The sequence below is a fragment of the Heptranchias perlo genome, chromosome 33 (assembly GCF_035084215.1).
Source record: "Heptranchias perlo isolate sHepPer1 chromosome 33, sHepPer1.hap1, whole genome shotgun sequence".
Classification (NCBI taxonomy): domain Eukaryota; kingdom Metazoa; phylum Chordata; class Chondrichthyes; order Hexanchiformes; family Hexanchidae; genus Heptranchias; species Heptranchias perlo.
In genome coordinates, this window is record NC_090357.1 from 10,828,742 (window position 1) to 10,854,041 (window position 25,300).

Here is a 25,300-nt window from a genome sequence, read left to right on the forward strand (position 1 = left end):
AGTAATTGCAGCTGAGAGCAGCCAGCCATTTAAGTCAGCCATTAATAATATCGCTGGCCAGAAGTTTATTTTAGTACCCTATTTAATTATATTGCAGATATGAATTGTGATGTGGTTTGGCTTGAGGTTCAAAAAGCTTGGACAGTCTGAATCAGATTAAACAGAATCGTGACAGGTTCACTCAGCTATACTGTAGCCATATTTTTCATGAAATTATTTGGATATAAAGTTAACAAGAGCAATCTCATCCACTGACATACAACGCTATGTTCAATCAAAATCACGAGTCACTGCAGAGGGTCGTATTGATTTGTGCGCATGCAATGTGTAGCAGCTGCCACTCGAGTTATATTAATAGCCACTGTTATTTGTCAGCAAGGAATTTAGTGACAGGTATCTCCTTGAGGATAAAATACACTTGAGGCTGGCAAAAATCTTGGGCCATCCAACAACACAAGAGTTCTGAAAAACAGACTTATAGGATCATAGAATCTTACAGCAGAGAAGGAGGCCGTTCGGCCCATCATTTCTGTGCCAGCTCTTTGAAAGAGCTATCCCACTAGTCCCACTCCCTTGTTCTTTCCCCATAGCCCTGCAATTTTCTCTCCTTCAAGTATTTATCCAATTCCCTTTTGAAAGTTACTGTTGAATCTGCTTCCACCGCCCTTTGAGGCAATGCATTCCAGATCATAATAATCCAGAAAAAAATTCTCCTCGTCTCACCTCTGGCTTTTTTGCCAATTACCTTAAATCTGTGTCCTCTGGTTACCAACCCTTCTGTCAGTGGAAACAGTTTCTCTTTGTTTACTCTATCAAAACCCTTCATAATTTTGAACGCCTCCATTAAATCTCCCCTTAACCTAAGGAGAACAAACCCAGCTTCTATAGTCTCTTTATGAAATTGAAGTCCCTCATCCTTGGTACCACTCTGGTAATTGCTGATCATTTTTAGTATACGTTTGCTTTCTCCGAATGATCTTTGCCATAAGCACACAGCTGTATTCATTTAGCCTGATTTTGTGGTACTTTGGTTCTATTCTCACAATTTTGTTCCACTGGTATCAAGCAATTGATTCTGACAAGTTTGTGTAGCAGTCAGCCTGATTTTTTTTTCTTGTCTGGGGAGCTGTTTTCCCTCACACATCCAAATGTCACTAATGCACCTCTTGGATGTGAATGTTACAGTCACATGGCTTTGCACAAGGGATGGGTCACAAGTCTGAGCCATTATGATGCAATATATACCTATGAGTTACAATTTAATGTGATTGACAATCCCTCATGCTGCAGTCATCAGCTGTAGATCATGTTTAGAATGTATCGTTTACTTTCAGTAACTTCCTGGGGTAGCCTGCAGGGAGTACTGATTGGCCCCATGAAGAGTCACTCCAATACTTTCAACAAGAGTCAAATGGTCTGGAAATCTTTAGTGTTGTAATCTTCAGTGAATAATCCAGGTATATCTAATTCTGATACACCTGGAGTGGAAAATTAAAAGGAGAAATTGGCAGAATTGTGTGCTAGGAACTGATAAGGAGAGAAAAACATGTTCTCACAGAAAGCTTAAAGGTCAAAAAGGTCCAATCTCATGAACAAAGTCCCCATTCCACAGTAAGCCTGACTAAAAGTTAATCCTTTAATATTCCCAGGCAATATGGTTTTACATAGGACAACAACTATTCCCAAAAGCAAGTATAACATAGCGACATTGGTTCGAACATATGTTAAAGAAATTCAACCGTATCGGGAACCTGACTACAGCAAGTAACGGTTTGGTTAGTCACCAATAAAACCTGATGAAATCAGTGGCGCAAATGCATTGGTTCTAAAATGTAGGAAGGATCACGCAAGACATATGATCAATATGTAAAGATAAATAAACACGCGCAGTGTGACAGAATGTATCATTTACTTCTGCAGAAATAAAAAAAAGTTTTTGAATTGCTAAATCAAATTGATGTCATTTTATCCATTGAATATGATTGAGGTATGGATCTACGGATTTATGGATTTTGACAGCAATAGAATGATGGGAAATATGCTAATATGGGTACGATGAATGATTGGTATGTAAATTAGGCAATTTTCAGAAGACAGTGATGCCATATATACAAGTCAAGATTTAAAATACTGAAAAAAATACAGCTTTACAAATATTATGCATAGAGTTTTGCAATTATACAAGCAAATATGTATTACAGTCTATTGGAAAAAAATTGGTTTCTTAAATGTTTATGCAATTAAGGAGCCTTGGAATGGTGCTTTACATGCAAATAAAGGGGACAGAAACTATGAATTACATCTCACACAATGAACAGATAAAACCAAACCCAGAAAAGTAAACCTAACTTTTCTTACCTCCACTTCCAATTATTTTTATATTGAATGTCATTTAGACTGTAGCAGAGATGGAGCATTCATGTTCTGTGTATGTTTCCATGACATTACTGGAATTTCCCTATCACAATCACCACCTTTCTACCGACTGTGTTCAAATTCAGGGATATTTTTGAATTAAGGTTCAAAGTGTCTGTTGCATGTGGAACTGTGTTCAAATAATATTGAACAGAAACCCTTTTTTAACAAGATTACTGATTTCGTGTTTATTTCCCTCAGTTGCCCCATGTTTTAACTTGTTGATTCTCTACATCTCATCCAAGAGCTTACCAAATGGTTGATAACATCACCGCCAGGGCCATGCTCCCTCTGCTGGACTCACATGTCAATTCATACACAACAGTATCCACATTTTAACTGAGCTAAAAGTTATATTTACATTGAGTCATGTGAACATTTGAAAATGTGCCTATCATTAGAATTCAAAGAATAAACCAAATGATCGGCCTCACAGAAGGTAGAAACATCTGTGCAATTGTGCCCTGTTTCAGACTTACATGGACAGCAGAACCCATGGCTCATTAATGGAAAATGGTTTTCAACCTTATTAACCACCTCCAGGGAATGGATAAAAGGCAGCACCAGAAGGCTTTCCCCTTCTTAAAACCCCTTTGAAATGACTGCATTCTTGCCAATCTATTCATTTTACTGGACTAATCAAGTATATGTAAGAGATGCAGCTGTCATGATTTTTCAGCTTTCCAGCCAGAGCTACACCATTCACAGTGACATTATATTAATCTCTTTCCTTAATATACAACCTCTCCAAATCTATACAGTTAAACAATAAAGACATGTCTGTGTGAGGTTTTCTTGTTCTGTGGAAAAACTGGTATGAAGATAACCAATAAATTTCACTTGAAAAAAAATTATTGCTTCCTGGGCATTATCGGCAATTACACTCACCTGTCGAAATATAGGTGCTGGGGGCCAATAGGTACTGCTTGATGAATCATCTCAGCTAATTTATCATTGGAGATTGTGTTTACAAGAACTTGCTGAGAGGATCTGTAAGAACTTTGGACTATTTTTGTTTTTAACAGTCAATCCAGTTTATAACAGATTGTCTACTACACACTTTCTGTACGTCACATTTCTCTGTCACACTTCAAAAGCAAAAGCAAAAGGAAATAAAAGAACCATACAAGAACGTGAAATATTCAAGCCAGAATGCCTACTGACTCTTATTTGTCCCCTGTATGAATTCACAAAGCTTGCTTAACAGCGATTAGGCCTGATAGACTTTTTTTTATTCGTTCATGGGATGTGGGCGTCGCTGGCAAGGCCAGCATTTATTGCCCATCCCTAATTGCCCTTGAGAAGGTGGTGGTGAGCCGCCTTCTTGAACCGCTGCAGTCTGTGTGGTGAAGGTTCTCCACAGTGCTGTTAGGTAGGGAGTTCCAGGATTTTGACCCAGCGACGATGAAGGAACTGCGATATATTTCCAAGTCGGGATGGTGTGTGACTTGGAAGGGAACGTGCAGGTGGTGTTGTTCCCACGTGCCTGCTGCCCTTGTCCTTCCAAGTGGTAGAAGTCGTGGGTTTGGGAGGTGCTGTCGAAGAAGCCTTGGCGAGTTGCTGCAGTGCATCCTATGGGTGGTACACACTGCAGCCACAGTGCGCCGATGGTGGAGGGATTGAATGTTTAGGGTAGTGGATGGGGTGCCAATCAAGCGGGCTGCTTTGTCCTGGATGGTGTCAAACGTCTTGAGTGTTGTTGGAACTGCACTCATCCAGGCAAGTGGAGAATATTCCATCACACTCCTGACTTGTGCCTTGTAGATGGTGGAAAGGCTTTGTGGAGTCAGGAGGTGAGTCACTCGCCACAGAATACCTAGCCTCTGGCCTGCTCTTGTAGCCACAGTATTTATGTGGCTGGTCCAGTTAAGTTTCTGGTCAATGGTGACCCCCAGGATGTTGATGGTGGGGGATTTGGTGATGGTAACTTATCAACCCAAGCCTGGACGTTGTCCAGGTCTTGCTGCATGCGGGCACGAACTGCTTCATTATCCGAGGGGTTGCGAATGCAACTGAACACTGTGCAATCATCAGAGAACATCCCCATTTCTGACCTTATGATGGAGGGAAGGTCATTGATGAAGCAGCTGAAGATGGTTGAGCCGAGGACACTGCCCTGAGGAACTCCTGCAGCAATATCTTGGGGCTGAGATGATTGGCCTCCAACAACCACTACCATCTTTCTTTGTGCTAGGTACAGCTCCAGCCATTGCAAATTTTTCCCCCTCATTCCCTTAGAGGCATACGCCTAAATGTTAGCTGAAGAATAGTACAATGATTTACATTCTATAATGTTCCTGTCCTCATGAAACAGTACTTCCTCATGCTTACCTTCAGTATTACCATGGGATGTTAACATCATACTCCATATTCCATATACCAGAAGTCACACTTTGTGACAGGAACTGAACAATCTTTTTTCATAAAGAAAATCAACCATTGATCTGTAACCTAAAATTTACAAGGATTTTCCAATCTGCAAAGTTTCTTCACCGAACAACCATTAAACTCTAATTGACCGCAAGTTGCGTTCACTTAATAATTAGACTTTATGGCTTTAAAGGGACAGAGTTCCATCTCAGCAGCAGGCTAATACATTTTGCATTGCACTGTGTAACAGTACTGTCCTTATAAAACAGTGTATCATTTAACTTAGCTGCCTCATTTTCCTACATTTCTTACCATGAGCAGTGAAACAGGAGTGTGGTAGTATAGTGTACGTTTAGTTATTATACTCTATTAGTATAGTCATCCAATTCAGCCTTCCTCTCCCAACACTTTGTTTACAGCAAAAAGGACATTTCCATAAGTAGACCAAGTGTTCTATCAAAGAAACTTGCATTCATACAGTACTTTCGCATCCTCAGATGTCCCAAAGCATTTCACAACCAATGTGAAGTGTAGTCACTGTTATAACGTAGGCAAATGCGGCAGCCAATTTGTGCACAGCAAGGTCCCATAAATAGCAATGAGATAAATGATCAGATAATCCGTTTTAGTGGTGTTGGTTGAGGGATAAATATCGGCCAGGACACTGGGAGAACTCCCCTGCTCTAAAACAGCGCTGTACTCCCTTGATACTGCACTGAGGTGCTGAAACATATATCATAATGCCAGTCATTTCTGAGATGGTGTACCTAGGATTATAAATTACTCCTTCATTGTGGCATCAGCCACCAGAGATCATATATTCTCTTGTTTTCTCTGAAAGGCAGTAAGTATCAAACTGTCAGATCAATGCATATTGACTAAAACTAAGCCATTTTTTTTTTAACAAGTGAGATCATACACAGGAGCAGTGAGAGACAGCAACAAATTAAGAGTACAATCCGAAAATAACAAAGATGGAATCAATCCATAATTGGTTAGATACACCTTTCTAGAACATATTACTGACAAAATTCATCATACAGCAAGACCCTTGGATGGAACAGCCTGCGCTCGCCATGGTTTTAAATGAATGGACATAAAATTGTGGGAACCACATCAGGAATCTCTTGATGTGCTCCCGGTGGGCAAAGCTCTGCGCTGGGAGTGCACGTTTGAAAATTTGGTCTCCAGATGTTAATTCAGAACGGAACTAAAGTTGAACAGCAAGAACAATGATTTATGCCTTAGAGAAGTCTTTCGTGACACAAGTATTGATGTTGAAACATCAATTCCCTTGCTCTCAAACATACTTCTCGATATTTCAGTCATCAGGTGTAATGAATTCATCCATTTCCTCAGTCGATGCGCTCATACACTTTTCAAAGAAAGGCTGCCCTGACCACCAAACAATCTTTTACCTAATTAATTTCTGAAAACATACAACAGCACCAGTATATTAAAAAAACTAGCCGTTATTCATTGAGCATTTGGGTGGAGCTGGTCAGTTATGTGCATCTATCACAGAGGCAAAGGAATTACTAAAAAGACAGAGCAAGCTCAAACCATTTAAAATCATACAAAAATATAGAAATGCCCAATTCTGTTTACCTTTCTGCTTGTGTGTTATTTTATCTGTAAATAAATCTGGAAAGGTAGGTTTTAGCCTGTACAAAGTGGTTCCAGCAGCATGTTATTTTTCTGTTATTTGAAGTGATGGGAGAATATAGTGCGCATCCCATGTATTTTCCAGTGGAGTCATTTACCGCAATTCAATTAATTGTTAGACCTGGGCTAACACAGCTAGACCAGCCGAAGGATAAAGTTGCAGGTTTTGGTCCACTCATGGAACCTGCAGTCTAGCCACGAACACAAGAAAGATCTTGGAGAAAATATTGAACCTCAACAACGAGGTCTTAAGCACAGCACATGTCCCGCCCCTGTAAGGTTTTGGACTTAGCACAAGATGCAAACTCTATTATTTTCAGGTAATTACAACAGAATGCTTTAGAGAAAAAACATTTCTGCATTAATTAATAGATGAAGAACCATTTAATTGAAGTACAATAATCAGGTCCACCTTCAAAATTTCATCTGAAGTTTGTGCCAAACGTGCTTTGTTATGTTTAAATTTAAAAGTGTGCCAAGGAAATGGATTCTGTAACAATAAATATGACGTATCAAATGCAGCCACCACACTTGTCAACAGCAACCCTTCGAGCTGGATTTTAGCATGGAAATAATTATCCGCAAACCATTCATTTTTTAAGCCAGCTTTCCCATTTTACTGAGAACACAATTTTTATTTTACTACATTGACAGATTATTCGAATGCATCCACTCCGCTAGAAAGCCTAAATACATCATAGATTTCTGACATGTTATTATACTGCCATATCAAAATATGTAAGTTTAAACCAACCATTATTCATGTGTTTTGTTGTATGGCCAGAGGTTTGAATATTAACAAACAGAATCCATCTTCTATTTGATTTGATATATTGAATGAACCCATTAAATAGAACATCATTTCCTGGGGTTTAGGAAAAGGAAAAGCAAATGTTTCTTCTTGCTTTCTGAATTTTCCCTCAGATTTCCTCCCTTATCCATCGTCTTCTGAAGGCAGTGGCTCAAACTGGTGTAAGGCTGCACAAAGAATGGATTACACCTGGATCAAAAGACTATTATTCATGCATGAGTGCCAAGGGACTATTTATCCCTGGGGTCTCCACAGCCAAGCCTAAGTTTGTCCTTAACTGATCCCCATATGTGTGCACTTTCAAACATAGTCAGTGAATAAGGAGCAAATATATTTTATGAAAAACCTTATTTTCCACTTTCCTCTCTGCAAAGCATTTGTGTTTTGCTGGGGTATAGCTATCTCCAGTTCCTTGTCTAAGTGACCATTGTTAATGTGTAAGCCTTGATAGTGAGTGTCAGTAGGCTTACCATTGGCAGCATTCTTCCCTCTATCAATCCCACAATAATTGATCGTCTGGTTATTCATTTAATTGCTGTTTGTGGAATAGTTCATATGCAAAATGGTTGACATGTTTACCTATCAACTACTATACTTCAAAGACATCCAATATATAGTTATATATATTCTACATTCATTCTCAGAATATGGCATCGCTGGCAAAGCAGGCATTGTTTGCCCATCCCTGGTTGCCCTTGAGAAGGTAATGGTGGACCTACTTTCTGAACTGCACTTTCCATATGGTGAAGGTACTCCAACAATGCAAGGTGTTCCAGAAGTTTGGCCCAGCGATGGTGAAGGATATATGTGCAAGTCAGGATGATATGTGACTCGGAAGGGAACCTGGAGGTGATCCTGTTCCCATGCACCTGCTGACCTTGTCCTTCTAGGTGGTGGAGGCCATGGGTTTGGGGGGTACTGTTGAAGAAGCATTGGCAACTTGCTGCAGTGCTTCCTGTAGATAGCGCAGACTGAAGCCATGATGCAGCAATAGCGAAGGGAGTGGATGTTTAAGCTAGTGGATGGGGTGCCGATCGAGTGGACTGCTTTTCCTGGATGGTGTCAAGCTTCTTTACAACTGATGCAGCTGTACCCATCCAGGCAAGTGGAGAGTATTTCATCACACTCCTGACTCGTGCCTTGTAGGTGGAGAGGCTTTGGGGAGTCAGGAGGTGAGCCACTCGCCGCAAAATACCCACTGCTCTAGTAGCCACGGGAATTATATGGCTGGTTCAGTTGAGTTTCTGGTCCATGGTGATCCCCAGGATATTGATGGTGGGGGATTCAGTGATGGGAAGCCCAATAAATGTCAATGGAGGTGGTTCGGCTCTCTCTAGTTGGAGATGGTCATTGCTTTGTACTTGTGTGATGTGAACATTACTTGCCATTTATCAGCCCTGGCTCGGATGTTGCTACATGCGGACGTGGACTGCTTCATTATCTGAGGGATTGCGAATGGAAGGTCATTGATGAAGCAGCTGAAGATAATTTATGTATAAATGAAGTAATTTAGGGTTTTGAGAATTGAGATAAGGCATCATATAATCAAAGCAAGAAATGGATGTTGCATATGTATATATATGGGCAAGTAGGGAACTGGAATATAAAACGGTTTGAAGACATTGAAGAGCAAGAGGAGCTGAAAACATATTTCTGTGATTTGTGAATGCTGTGCAGCACCTTTTCCCAATACACATACACATTAAATTAACAATCATCTGTCACTCATCATTATGCTCCACTTACCGAGTCCGACTGTGCAATGAGGCTGTTTGCAGAAACTGTGGGCGAATTATCTATATTTCTGAGAATTGGCATGTGGTTTTATTGTTTTCCTTCAAATGTAATTGTTGGCCTACTGTTTTATATTTAAAGGGGAACACGGTTGTCGGATCTTGGCACGTTAAAGGACCATTTAACATTAGGATCAATTGCTCATGCAGCTGCTGCCCAGATGTTTGCAACCCCAGGATATGACCGTATGGCCTCTTCCTGTGGATGTAATTGGGTAAAAACTTTCTATTGCAGGCAATTCTCCAGAAAAAAAACTTCTTGTTGCAAGCACTCACAACTCAAATGGTTTATTTTTAGAATCAAAAGTGCTTCAGCAGCTGAAGTTAAAGATCAAGTCATAGCCTTTGAGAACATAATGACGTAGAAATGTAACCACGCAACGCCCATTTTTCAGGCACTGGCACCTGGTTGGCTTTGTTCAGGAAAACCATGTCTACATGTGGCCTAACAGGCTGTTCTTAAACGGACCGCCGCAGGCTGCAGCCAAGTGCTTAAAATTTCCTTACCTGAATGTGGAGCGCCGCGGAAGGAGCAGGAGTGCTCTCCTGGCACCACATTAAAACCATGCAGGTCGGCTGACAGTCTCCGCTCCCTTTTGGGATCGTGACCTCGACCCCCCCAAACCCCCGGTCTGGCCCAATCTCAGCTTCTGCCCATCGCGACCAATCCCGGCTTCTGCCCACTACCCACCCTTCCCGACCAGAAAGTGAACGGACAGTTTAGATTTAAGTACTTTACACAGAGTGTGCTTAATATGTGACTGACCAGGGAGACAGGGAGTATACTGTAGGCAAATTCAAGAGTATAACAGAGTATAGGAAGATACTTTTAGAACTTTGGGATGAGCCCTACAGACAGCAATGGTGGTTTCTGTTCCTGCACAAGAAGAAGAAGAAGAAGCATTTATATATATTTAAAATAGTGAAACGTCAAAAGGCGCTTCACAGGAGCGTTAGCGAACAAAATTTGGAATAATAGTGGACGAACATTAAATGCCTTTCTGTTATTTTGGGAGAGACATTGAACTCCTAAAATGAAGGGGTTAACATCTCCACTGAAATAATGGAGAGAGCAATTTCAGATAAATGTGTCATCCACTATCATCTCACACTATCATTTCAGGGCGAACGTTTCTAACGAAGTGAAGTCCTGATCTTCCAAAATAACGCACCATCTCTATTAAATATACTGGGCAGCATTTTAACATGAGGACCTCCTGTTAGATTTTATAAAGTAAAATTAGGAACAAATGCAGCAACAGACTTTTTCTGAATCACATTACTCTTCCAATAAATACGGAATAAAAAGGTGAATGAACTTATATTTAGAATTCAAAATATTTGTATTTACAACAGAATAGCTTGAAGCATTTAAAAATATGACAGGAGGCTCCGAGAGATAGAGAATGATTAGCTCTTAAACAGTTATGTTTAGATCCACAATTAACACTTTCAAACGTGAGAATGACGCTATTAATCAGCTGGCTATTCTAAGTACTAACTTCAGATGAAACGCCACACTTTAAAATGAGGATCACATTTGCAGCTCTCGGCAATGCTACATTAACAGGACATGGAGAAGTGAAGACATGGTGCCTCCGGGGAATATAGCCATGACATGAAGGTTCAGTGTGACCTGGGATCCAACACTGTCAAGGAGCAACACCCAGGTGTACAATACTAGGAAAGCCAACTTCCAGTGTGTGAAAGATAAGCTTAGCCACATTGCTTGGGAGGATTGTTCAATTATACGACGGTTCAGGATAAATGGAATAGCTTCAAATGCACAGAGGAGTATGTAGGACAGATATATACCAAGCATTAGCAAGCACGGATGTTAAAAACATGACCTTAAATGGATTAACCAGACAATCTAAGATAAAAGAAGAAAGACAAAGGAAAGTGCAAAACCCGCAGGATAAAAATAAGGGGGCGCACTGGGAAGATGCCAGGTAACTTCAGAAACACGCTGAACAAGTGGAGAGAGGGGCAAACATTGCTCTCAAGTAAAATAATGGAACCAAGTATCTGGAGCAAATTTGAGGAATAGCCTGATAATGCAGTAAGTAGCAGTTGACATGGCTTCAGAAGGGAGTGATCAAACTTGCCCAAACTCCTTGGCCCCGATTTTAACATAAAAAAAGAGGCTCAGGGTATTTTAACTTCCGGCCTTCATTCAAATGTTGTCGGCCGACTTCCCACTGGTTCCAAGCAGGAAGTCGACGAGAAGCAGCACAAATTTGCACGGCCTGGAGGCTGCTGGGCCGCCCTGCAGGAGTCCCCGCGATCATGGGGGTGGGCGAGACCGCAGCAGGAGAGGACTCAGATTTGCTTTTAAAGCACTCCTGCTCCTCTTGGTCCCGCAAGGAATTTAAAAAAAATTAAACTTATCTGTTTGGGCCTCTTCTAGTCCCAATCCACTCCTGCGTTGGGTTGGCCTGGGAAACTCATTGATATTTCCCGCTCTGATTGTCAAGTAAAAATTGCAGTCAGGTCCTGATTACATCATTGGAACCGGACAAGCAGATGTTAAAAAGGACCCCGTAAGCTTTGGACAGTTGTCCTTGCCACTTGCTCAAGAGAGTAGGTTGAAATACAAACTTGTCATCTCTCGACGGGTCCAGGGCGGGTGAGTAACTTGGGGGCGATTTTAACTTTCCACTCACCTGGTTTCTGCTGGACGAGTGGGGTTATAATTGCTCCCCTTTGACTTTTTCGAAAAAGTAACTCCCAGCTGGACTATGGATAACGATATGACATTACATTACGAGAGTTCCAGCAAACCTTTGATGAAGTTCTTCAAGGAAAGCTACTCCACAAGCTGAAAGTAGTGGGAATGCAAGTGAAAAACTGGCACTGGGTAAGAAATTGGCTTAAGGAAAGGATGCAGTTGGTGCTTGTTAGAGAGAGGCTGGAGAAGGACAGACATCGCGGAGGTCAGTTTTTCAGGGGCCTGGAGGAGCAGTAATGCTTCTCCTGACTCCTCAATCATCACTTTTACACCTGAAACTTATCTGTTTTTGAGCGACTTTCAGTGGCCCTTTTAAGGTAGGGCTTTGATTTGCAGAGGCAATTAGATTCATGCTTATTTCAGGAGAGAGTGATGGCCGCCCATTTCAAGACCCACCTGAAAATTGCACTGGGCAGGAGATTTTTTTTTTTCCAATTTTCAACCGCTGGCTGCCCTGTTTATGATGAAAAATGGGGCCGCTGGCAGTTGTAAATCGTCCCCTAAAAGTCTGCTGTTAAAAACTGAAGTCCATTTTTTACTATTGCGTCTTATGATGTAAGGTTCCTACATTTTTAAAAAAAAATGAATTTTCAGTTTGTGTTTTTGCACTTGACTTGTACTGATGAGGAGTGCCTCATAAAGACTTACAAGTAATGGTTTAATCAGTACTGATAAATGCAACTATTTTGTTCATCTTGACGTATATAAGACTAGATTCCACTTTTATTATTTTTAAATTTTAATAATAAATTAAAAACAGTAATTTTTACTATAAAAACAGAAAATGCTGGAAAAGCTCAGCAAGTCAGGCAGCAACTGTGGAGAAAGAAACAGAGTCAACGTTTCAGGTCGAGGACCTTTCATCAGAACTGGAAGATGTTGAAAGAGTTCAAGTTTTTAAGCAAATGCAGAGCTAGGGAAAGGGGGGGGTGGGGGAGGAGGGGGGTGGGGGAGGAGGGAGGAGGGAGGAGGGGGGGTGGGGAGGAGGGGGTGGGGGAGGAGGGGGGAGGGAGGAGGAGGGAGGAGGGAGGAGGGGGAGGGGGGAGAAGGGAAGAGGGGGGAGGAAGGAGGATGGGGGAGGAGGGGAGGGGAGGAAAGAATAGAAGGGAAGGTCTGTGATAGGCTAGAGGACAAGAGTGATTAAATGGCAAAGGGGATGATGGTGCAAGGCAAGGAGGGTGGTAATGGGACACGAAACAAAAGATGGGTCTCGAGTAGCTGTAAATGGCAACAGCAGAACCATTACCAGCACTTGCTGTCCTAAAAAATGGGAGCAGTGGTTATGATCTGAAGTTATTGAAATCAATGTTGAGTCCCGAAGGTTGTAAAGTGCCTAATCGAAAGATGTTCCTCAAGCTTACGTTGAGCTTCATTGGAACAGTGTAAGAAGCCCAGGACAGAGAGGTTAGAGTGGGAGTGGAAAGGGGAATTAAAATGGCAAACAACTGGCAGGTCAGGGTCATGCTTGCGGAGGTGTTCAGCAAAATAATCACCCAGTCTGCGTTTGGTCTCCCCAATATAGAGGAGACCGCATTGTGAGCAGCGGATACAATACACTAAATTGAAAGAAGTACAAGTAAACCGCTGTTTCAACTGGAAGGAGTGTTTGGGGCCCTGGACGGTGGGAAGGGAGGAGGTGAAGGGGCAGGTGTTGCATCTCCTGAGCTCGCATGGGAAGGTGCTGCGGGGAGGAGAGCAGGTGTTGGGGGTGAAGGAAGAGTGGACCAGGATGTTGCGGAGGGTGCGTGCCCTTTGGAATGCTGAAAGCGGAGGGGAGGGGGAAGATGTGTTTGGTGGTGGGATTGCGCAGGAGGTAGCGGAAATGGCGGAGGATGATACGTTGAATGTGGAGGCTGGTGGAGTGGAAGGTGAGGACAAGGGGGACCCTATCATGGTTTTTCGTGGGAAGGGAAGGGGTGAGGGCAGAAGTGAGGGAAATAGGATGGACACGGTCGAGGGCCCCGTCAACCACAGTGGAGGGGAATCCTCAGTTGAGGAAAAAGGAAGACATATTGGAAGCACTGGTGTGGAAGGTGGCATCGACAGAACAGATGCGACGGAGACAGAGAAACTGGGAGAAGGGAATAGAGTCCTTTCAGGAAGCGGGGTGAGAGGAAATGAAATCAAGGTAGCTGTGGGAGTTGGTGTGCTTAGAATAGATATTGGTTGACAGCCTATCCCCAGAAATGGAGATAGAGAAGTCGAAGAAGGAAAGGGAAGAGTCAGAGATGGACCATGTTTAGGCGAGGGAGGGGTGGAATTTGGAAGCAAAGTTGATGAAATTTTCCAGTTCAGGGCAAGAGCAGGAAGCAGCACCATTACAGTTATCAATGTACTGGAAAAAACGGTGAGGGAGGGTACCTGAGTAGGACTGGAACAAGGAATGTTCCACGTATCCCACAAAAAGGCAGGCATAGCTGGGACCCCTACAGGTTCCCATAGCGACACCTTATATTTGGAGGAAGTGTGTGGAGTTAAAGGAGAAGTTGTTCAACGTAAGAACAAGTTCAGCCAGGCGGGGAAGGGTGGTGGTGGATGGGGACTGGTTGGACCTCTGATCAAGGAAGAAGCGGAGGGCCCGCAGGCCGTCCTGGTGGCGGATGGAGGTATAGCGGGACTGGACGTCCATGGTGAAAAGGAGGCGGTTAGAGACAGGGAACTGGAAACTGTTAAAGTGGCGGAGGGCGTCAGAAGAGTCGCGGATGTAGGTCAGAAGAGACTGGACAAGGGGAGGAAAAAGAGTCAAGATGGGAGGAAATAAGTTCAGTGGGACAAAAACAGGCTGAAACAATGTGTCTCCCAGGGCAGACCTGTTTGTGGAGAAATTTTTATTTTCTGGTCTTCTGGTCTAGAAGAATGACAGAGCCACTACATCAGCTGACAGGAGATGTGTATTAAAAGGGAAACATTGTTATGTAAAACTGCCTGGAAGGAGTGAATGTAACTTTGGTTACGATGAAGTTATGAACACCTGATACAACAATGTCTTTCAATATTATTTACTTCAATATGCCTTGTGTCTATAAAAATTGCTTGCTCTATGTTCAATGCTCTTTTATGAATACACTCCCCCTTTAAGTAGACAGGCAAGTCTCCTTGATTTTGTCCTTCCCCCGAGGGTCTGGTTTCACTATGAGTCACTCAATGGGACAATTCAGTAAAGAGGCAGTAAAGTTGCCAATACAGAATAATCAGGTAAGGAGGTCAGTGTGGCTGGGATTTGAATCCAGGTCACTGCCACCAGAGGTATAATTATCATTTAAATACCACATGATACATCATAAGATCACTGCTATCTTTCACAATTGCTTTTTGAATAAAATTGAATTTTCGCATGCAAAAATGGTATGATATTATGACACTTAATAAGGCTATACTCCAAAAGAGCATGCAATGATTTAAAGACTTTGAAGGAAGGGGAAAAACATTCCATATATGGTAACAGGATCAATTATTTATTTCCAATGCATTTAAATGATACATTGATATTTTTGTTGTAATACCCCAATATCTGGTAAAACTGATTTTAAATTTGCGATGACATCGACACAATTTCTCCAATGCCACTCGTGGGGTGAGAGTACTAACTGGTCAGTGTGAAATTCTTCTCTTTGGCATTTTAATGATGACGATAGGCCTTTTTGGGTCGAATGCCTTTGTCAAAATCCAGAGAGAGGAGTTTTATTGGAACACACTCTGTGCTACTATCATACAGAACCGTTTCACCCCACTGATTTATTATTTGCTAAAACAGTAATAGATAGCAGTGGATAGATACAGCAATAAAGCGTTAAGAGCTATAGAACACAACACTGCTTATGGGGATTTAGAACATGTTTGCATTAGTGGCTGCATTCTTTTGCTTCTCAGATCATTGTGCTTTCCAAGGTTAAGTGGCAAGGATGAATAAGCCAAAATAACATTGCTGAATCTATTGCCATGTGATGCTTGACCCAAAGTACAAGTAGTTTGACAACACGATATTACATTCATATGCATTAGTAACACTTACTTTATTGACTGAGAAACACTAGCCTTGATCATATTTTATTGAGGTAGTATAGAAGAGTATTAGATGATTAATAAAGGTTATTTTCCCCTTATTACATGAGACACACATTGAATTAAACAGCCTGTGAAATTAGAGGAGACTTGGAAGAGAGAATCGCCCTGTGTGCATTCACTCCATCAGTGAATGTCACTGGGGAATCCAATGTGTACTTTCTTACTCATTTGTTATCGATTCTGATTTAGGAAGCTAAGCATCAATGAGTAACATTTCAAATTTAAATTATTAACGTGACTGTGGTGACATTTTCTTTTTTCCCCTGCGGGCATCAGAGCAAAATGTTTATATTGCACCAAAGGATTTAGAACCAGTGCATATTTTCCCTCAGGCAAGTCCTAACTATCAGAAAAGGCTAACACTTGGTCTTTCCATAATATGATGCATTGAATTAACTCTTAAGGCACTTCTAAAATGATCCTGGGCATCGGGAGAACAGTGCTCGAGTGCAGAATCCTTCATCTTCCAAACTCATCACAATCCTTTTTGTTTTACCAGTGCATTTCCGGACTTTGATGAGCTTGTTGTTGGCCCAATGGAAAGGAACTCTGCATCTTGCTCTGCCTATAATGGCCCCTGTTGGGACCCAGGTAAAGTTGAGTCCCTGACACCACTGGAAGCAAATAGTTGACCTGCATTATAATGATAGTGCAGTGTCTGTCGTGGGAGTATAGTGCATGTGTTTCCCACAACACACTAACAAATTAAAGTGTCTATAGCTGATTGTTATACAATTCAGTTATGCCCCCAGCAGTCTAACATTTCTAAATGGGAAAGACTGTAAATTATATATTTAAACATATTAAATGGAAAATTGATCAGATACTGATTTGTTTTTACGTAATCATAATCAAAATCAAATGATGCTTCCATAAGAACATAAGAAATTGGAGCAGGAGTAAGCCAAACGGCCTCTCGAGCCTGCTTCACCATTTAATAAGATCATGGCTGACCTTCGACCTCAACTCCACTTTCCCGCCTGATCTCCATATCCCTTGATTCTCTTAGAGTCCAAATATCTATCGACCTCAGTCTTGAATATACTCAACGACTGAGCATCCACAGCCCTCTGGGGTAGAGAATTCCAAAGATTCGCCATCCTCTGAGTGAATAAATTCCTCCTCATCTCAGTCCTAAATCGCCCACCCCTTATCCTGAGACTATGCCCCCCTGAGTTCTAGACTCTCCAGCCAGGGGAAACAACCTCTCCACATCTACCTTGTCAAGGCCTCTAAGAATTTTATATGTTTAAATGAGATTCCAGATGTTAATTTAAATTTTGTTCCACTTTCATCCCTTCCTCTGCCTAAATTACACTGGGGAACGATTCCATAGCCCTCCGGTTTCTGACTGAAGTAGTCATTATTCATGGGTGAGAAAAGACAGTGGGTATTGGCAGGCTATTCATCTCTGGGAGCCTTTAGATTTTTACATCTTTACTGGAGGAGCAAATGAAAAAGATTTACTTTTTATAAGGGATGCACCAGTAGAACATGAACTAGGTTGGACTAGAAAATCAAAGTTGCTTATAATTCAACTAGAAGTCTGAGCTTGACCTAGATGGTAGCACTCTCACTTCTGAATCAGAAAGTTATGTGTTCAAGCCCCAATATGGACTTCAGCACATAATCTACAAAGGTGGGAGACAGTGTTGCACAGGGCATAAAAGATTCCATGGCACTATTTGAAGAAGAGCAGGGAGTTTTCCTGGTGTACTCACCAACATTCGTGTCTTAATCAACAATATCAAAAAACACATTATCTGGACATTCATTGATTTGCTGTTTGTGGGAGCGGACTGTGCACAAATTACCTGTTCCTTTTGCTTATGTAATAGTGTCTGCGCTTCAAAAGTAATCCATTGGCTGCAAAGTGTTTTGCGATTTCCTGATGGAACGAGACAGCATTATATAAATCTAAGTTGTTCTTTCTTTCTTGCCACAACACATCATGCATGACATTGTTTATGGAAATCATGCAGAAGACAATATTATATCAACAAAAATAAATTGTGCACTCATTTAAAATTCCAGATAATTTATTTATAGCTTCATATTTGACAAATACTTGTTGATAAATTATTTCACTAAACTCATTGCTTTCTTCAAGGTTTTCCCAAAGTCTGAGATTGATACCAGTTGCTTTTTTAAAATTTCCCTTCACTCCATTTATGCCAATTTGTTTCCCTCCTCCTATTCTAAAGACAGCCATTCCTTGCTGCGGTGTAGTTGTTTAGGTGATGGGTCCCCTCCGATATCTTGCCTCAGTGGCCATTCTTCCTGGCTAGCGAGTATCGGCAACCTGTGGCATCACAGCTGACTCTGTCCTGTGCTTATCTGACTTCCACATATACACTCTTCTAGCAGGAGTTTGTGGATAGTGATCAGGAGTGGGAACTCTGCCCAATCCTCTCCTTCCTGGCCCAGAGGCACCGAGACCAATGTTAGCACTCTTGACTGCTGCCCTAGCTGAGATCATGTAACTCAACATCGATCAGGGTAAGTATGGCTCAGTTATTCACCAACACCACCAGTTGACAACTCAGGCGGGGAGGTGTGGCCTCTTACTTCATTTTTTAAAATCGAAATCTGTGTTGTCACCATTTGCAATTGCAATCAGATCCATTGTATAGGCATAGAGTAAATAGACACAGTTTAGCTGCAAGTTCTGATGTAAGGTCATTGACCTGAAACATTAATTCTGTTTCTCTCTCCACTGATGCTGCCGGACCTGCTTAGTGTTTTCAACATTTTCTGTTTTTATTTCAGATTTCCAGCATCTGCAGTATTTTGCTTTTTTTTTTAAGCTGCAATGCAATGCATTTATTGTTTCCCACAACACAGTTTCACTGTATCATGCAGTGGTTGAACATTATTGATTGACAGTATGAAGAAATGGAGAAAACAGCAAGTTCAAGTTCAATACAATAAACAGTCTCAGGATTACAACATTCTGATAAAATGTACAGTTCAGTTCAATGCTGGAACCCTGACGTGAAACTGTCTGTGTGCTTCATCAAAGAGTCGCAATCCCAAAACTGATGTGTTCCCTTTGCTGAACTGGAACGAATGTTTTTAACAAGTATAATTAAGAGATTCAGTCAGTGTGTAGACAGAGATGAAGTGTTTTCTGACTGGAGGCACGGCTTTCCATTGATCTGTGAGGAACATTCCCATTGCTGCTTTTTGGCTAACTGACGGAAGAGCAATGCTCAGATTTTCACTGTTGGCAAGTATTAATTTAATGACAAGTGTGCGATCTTTTTGAGTTGAGTGTCAAAGGAGCTGGAATATTGACAATTTTCCACTCGATATAAAAATTGTGCTACGGTCTGATTTACATGAAGCATTGTACATCAATACTTTTGATACTGGGAAAGTCATCAAATAATTGTTGGACTTTATTAAATGATGCTATTTAAATTTGTTAGAGGGTGATTTTTGTGCTCATCAGTGCAAGGGATGTCAGTGCTGGGAAATAGAACGCATTTTTGGCACTCGGACCCTGATGTTCCGCAATCCCCTGTGGTAACTTTGCCGGGAGATCGGTGGGACAACACACAAAAATGGTGTAAACAGCTGAAAACCAAGTATTTTGATCAGTAATTTTACTGAAAGATTAGCAAATCTGCTGACAATTTCCCTGTCCTCAAGCGTAAGGTTGATGGCCATGTCTTCTCAAGAAATGCTATGATACATTACATGGGCTAAGACATTCCATGACCAGACCTATCCAGACCACAGTTTCATTTGGCAGAGTATTACTTTTCAGTTACCATTTCTTTGAATACTGTCAATTGCTCAGCATCATAATCTTTTGCACGGTAGAAGGTTCTAGCTAAACAAAATCCATGTGGACAATGTCCATCCATACTCCTTAGATTTTACAGGTCTCAACACATTTACATTCTACCAAATGGCCTTGCATGAGAGATTAGGCAATGAGTAACTCAATAATGTGGAAGTGGAAGGGCTCTGTTTCAAAACCCAGCCTATGCTAAGTTGGCTGATCTCAGACGCCTATAGGCAACTTTTCCATCAGAGAGGGAAAATTGGTCTCACTCTAACTTGCTGGAATGCGTGAGTGTGGATGTCAGATGAAGGCAGATCCAGTTCATCTGTGCTAATGTTACTTCACTCGGCTTGTACATGAAGAATGGTAACTTGAGTGAGGTACCGAGGGACACTCAGGACCCATGGAACTATACTCCAGGAAAGAGGAGGAGAAGATTCGTATAAAAAGGAGGGATTAAAAAATGCTATTGAAATGTATTGGAAAAATCTCAAGTGAATAAAATAATTAAATATTTGCCAAGAATTTCAAAGCTATTTCCGAATGATCTAATTCTAGAGATGCAAAATCTTGCCTGCTTCACGGTTTAGAACATTCTATAAACAAATTGTTACCAAGTCCTGTAAGGTGTGTAGCAAAGAGAAGATTTCCTCAGTATACGATGTGTAAAAAAAATCATCCACTTATAACAAATGTGTGAATGATTTCACAACACAACGAAGAGCAGAAATCTTCTAACATGGTGCTTTTCAATCTACATACAAACAACTTGACATGCAAGACCTTACAGTTTTCAAAACTACATCTCACTGGGGCATTTATTGGCAAAGTAAATTGGACAATTTATTTTCTGACTTTCATTAACTTTACACATTACTGGCCACCATTCAGTTGACTACGGTACTGCCTACAGTATAGTGGACAAGTACGTTGTACAGTGTACATCACGACCGATTAAAAATAAACTCATTTCCTTGAACCAGTTATTTCATGAAAGAGGCAGTGACCTACATTTTAATATAAAATGCAGATCATTAAACCAATGCAGTTGTTAAATGACACAATATTAAACCCTTACCCTGCACTTCCGTGAAGTTTTCCAGCTGTCATGCATATTTTCATGAATCAAAAATACTTAATAGGGATTTCTTATCATCTGTACCCCTGCAAAAATTAAACAGTTAAAGAAAGAATCACGACTAACTTTGTCATAATTCCCCAACACCCTTTTATTTCTGTTGATGTGAATAATTTTGTTCAAACAGTGAGTTTGAATTCTTTGAAGTGACTGTCAAGAGGAGGAACCTGATTAAGCTCATCACACAGTCATTAATCCCGGCTACTTCAGCAATTTGCACTTTCATCTGTATTCGGTCATGTTGTCTCCATAGATTAGACAGCACTGGAACTCCTTCATCCATCTTGTGCCACACCTCAAGGAGTAACATGATCTTGAGAAACATTTTTGTTCTGAAATCCAAATCAGATAGCTAAGCCTCGATTTTAACGTCACGTACATTGGGAGAATGGGGAGCAATCAGGTCGGATGCTCAATTTACAGTCTGCATGGTTTTTGGCTCCATCGAAGTCAACGTTGCATAAAATCAGACGGGTAAATTGGGCATCACACCAGAACGTATCCCATTCTTGCCGGGCGTGTTAAGTTAAAATCGGGGCTCCAAAGGCCCACTAAAATGCAGCAATCCAGTTAGCCAAATTGAGGTCGGACACAAGAAAGTGAAGTGTCTTCTCCATAGGTTTGATCCTGGAAAAGCTTTTAATTCTGACAACGCAAGGTGCTTAATCTCAAAAACTCTTATTCCAGGAAACAGCTACACCTCAGCTCATTTATTTCCTGGCAATTTGTGCAAATTAAATAATAAAAAACATTGTGCAATCCACAAGAAGAGATCAAAATTAAACCCTGATGATGGGAGACTGCTAGCCCTACCATCAATTGTGTGAAAGCTCAAGGAAAGCATTGTGAAATGAAAAACCAATGGAAGAAATAGGCAGGAAAAGGACCCAAGGGTATTCAAATTAATGAATGTTCATTTTGACTTTTATTTTCAGAAGATGATGAGGTTCTCTCAAACAGCGGCAGAATTTGGAAATACTCTCAGTCTATGTAATTTGGGAATCAATAAGCACAAAAAGTTAAAATCTAGCTCGAGGGGCCAGCTATTCATGTATAGATGCAGCTACTGAATCTCCATGTTGGAGAATCCATCTCAATATCTCCCTTATGAATTATCAATAAGGAACTACAGTACTATGCAAATAGTAAAAGAGCACCAAGGCACTCCAAGCAACTAATGTCTACACTGCAAGAAATGACAGTACTTATTTACCTAAAGCTACATTTATTCTGAAATATCACTTTCAGTTTGGATTAGGATGATCTGAGCTGAATGTGATCTCCTGGCATTTACCGTTTCTTTCACCTCAGGTCAATTTATATACTTGACGGTATTAAATCACCAGCCTGATGCATGTATTGTGTGTTTACTCATCACAAAAGAAATGGCAAGAGATCCAAGCTAGCTGTTAATATAGTACTGCTGGCTGAATGTGAATCTCCTGCTTCACAGTGCAGCTCAAATCTGTTTCCAAGAGACAGGAGTGTTTACGTCTAGCTGGGATTGGAGTAAATAACTATGTGATGTTATTTACACTTCAGCTTTAGTACAAATGGAGCTTTAAACAAGCCATAACATGGATTGGGGGAGATCTGCAGAGCCCAGTAGCAATATCTCATTGGTACAGGTAGAGACACGGAGGAGGTAAACTGTTCTATAAAGGATGATGGAAAATTGAAACCACCCATCAGATTAGTGGCCTAATTTCAGTTAAACATTATTTAAAAAGAAAACAAAGAAAGACTTGCATTTCTGCAGTGCCTTTCATGATATCAGAACATCCCAAAGTGCTTTACAGCCAATTAAGTACTTTTGAAGTGGAGTCACTGTTAGAATTGCCCAATGCTTTGAGCAGCTTTTCCAAGAATGAAAAAGTTATTTCAACTGAACTCAAAGGCCTCCAAATTGCAAGTCTCGATCTGTTGCCATTAGTGCAGTGGGGTGGGGCTTCTGCCAATTTAATGGCCTCAACACTGACGCCTTCAGAAATCATGGGGTCAGCTAAATTTAAATAGTGTTGGGTGGGACAAAGATGCAAGTCTTGCGAGCACTGTGCCAGGAGGCCCGGAAAATATGAAGGGCGGAGGTGGGTGGGGGTGGGGAGGGTTGGATAAAGAAAGCATTCAAGGGTGCAACTGCAGGATTTCAAGCTGAAAGCATGAATTCAACGGGGACCAGTAAGGAGAGAACCTCAAACTTTCCGGAGAACACCGCAAATATTCTTCCTAATTGAAATTAGCAATGGGGGCAGAATATAATGGTGCGAGTGGGTGACAAGAGATCTGCCAATACAACAGGTAGAACCGTGTGGCACAGGTAGTAAGTGGCACACAATTCCCAAGAAAGCCAGGTTACAGAAGGAGGGAACAGCAGGAAGAAGAGGCAAATCCTGGGAACTCCCTATGCTAATGCTGTAAATGATGGAGGCATGGAAGTGCCTGCACCAAAAGATGGATTATGCCAACCAAGTGCTAATGGTCCAAGATCTGAAATGGTTTCTCTTTTGAGAAGCTCATACTCTGAGGAGACAACATGGTTCCTGCAATGCCACAGTGCCTACACTTCAAAAAAGTATTGCATTGGCTATGAAGCATTTTGGGACATCCTAGGGTTGTGAAAGTTTTTTCTTTCTATGGTTCAAATGAGGAATATTATCCAGCAAAGGATTCATTGACATGTGCACAATACACGACATATTTAAGGTAGATACAAAGTGGTGCACACACATTTTGCGTCAAAATATGGTGCTCCACACAAAACGCACTGAGGGCTTTTTGTCTAGAATTTAATCCCATAAGGAGCTTTGGTAACTCTTGGCAAAAATTAAGCATCTGCCTTTATGTCGTGCACATGACGCCAGCACTCCATGCGATATTTCTTCATTATCTCAAACACACGTGGAATTTGGAGATAACAAACCAATCAGATTTACCATCTAGTGAGATCCGTACAGTTTAAAAATAAATCAAACAGCTGTGTACTCACTTTCACCATCAGCGAGTGCAAAGCTGTAACTACAGCTGTAACTATGGCAACTCCCTTCCCATAAATGTCTCTAGGCATTTCGGAACATCGTGAATATGTTTTGTAAAAAAACAACAACTCACAGCATTGCACAGTTCGGGTTGGACCTGGTTTCAAGTCCAAAATTGAGCAGCAGGTGGGATCACTCTTTCAATCCGGAGGTTTGCTTTGAATACATTTAATTGAAAACCTTAATAACCGATGTCTTCACATCATAGAGCACAGAAATAAATAGAAAAATTGTACTTTTAAAAAATCAGGCCTATAGTCTTCATAAAATTTCCAATACACGCTTAAAATCTAGACAGTCTGATTCAACAACAACTACTTGCATATAGATAGCACCTTTAACGTAGTATAACGTCCCAAGGCTTCACAAGAGCATTATCAAATAAAATGTGACACCGAGCCACATCAGGAGATTTTAAGACAGGTGACCAAAAGCTTGGTCAAAGAGATAGGTTTTAAGGAGCGTCTTAAAGGAGTAGAGAGAGGTGGAGAGGTGGAGAGGTTTAGGGAGGGAATTCCAGAGCTTAGGGCCTAGGCAGCTGAAGGCACGGCCGCCGACGGTGGAGCGATTAAAATCGGAGATGCGCAAGAGGCAAGAATTGGAGAAGCACAGAGATCTCTGAGGGTTGTCGGGCTGGAGCAGGATACAGAGATAGGGAGGGGTGAGGCCATGGAGGGATTTGGAAACAGAAGAGAACAGGTGACAACCAGACATGTGATTGATCCACAAACATTTTACAATCTACAATAAATTTATACTGCTACCCCTTATGTAAGATGGGACCAAATAATCCTCCTTTTGAAGATCAGAGCCTGATAACCAGCACAAATGGCCCTTCAGTTCATCTTCATTCAGCAACTAAGTGCCAAAATATATCAAAAATCAGTACTTTGGTCAACTTGGCATCCAGTAGGCAAAGAAACCCATCTCTATGCTTAGTCTCTAACCAAACGACTGGGAGACCCACATAAGTAGCTGTGCTTGCCTATTATGGAATGCACAACAGTAGCACATCCTATTCACCCAAAGAATTTAGGCACAGATTGGCAAGAGCCAAAGCTGAGGGATCCCTCAGTGGATGTAGGGGTCTTGCTGCAATTGAACCAGCTACAAGCTTACACATAGAATACCGTTAAGGCTCCCATCAACCTGCAGAGCCATCTGGAGCCTAATGGAAAGAACTCCAGGCCGCAGTGACAAGCCTGTCCCTCCAGATCTCATCAATGGGCCAGGCTCAATCAGGAGCAATGGCCTGGACCGCTGAAGACCAGCCGAGCTCAGTGTTGGATTAGAGTCTGCCAGAGACAGTCGATTCAGTTCCAATCCCCCAATGTAAAGCGTGTCACCTTTGAGCCAACTTGACTCCAAAGAGACCAATTATCTCCCACCCACCCCACAAGGAGGGCAGTGACTCTCCGCACTATCCTCCTGCAACATATTCTGAGATGTGCTTCCACATTGCGCTTCATCGTGAAAATATTGCA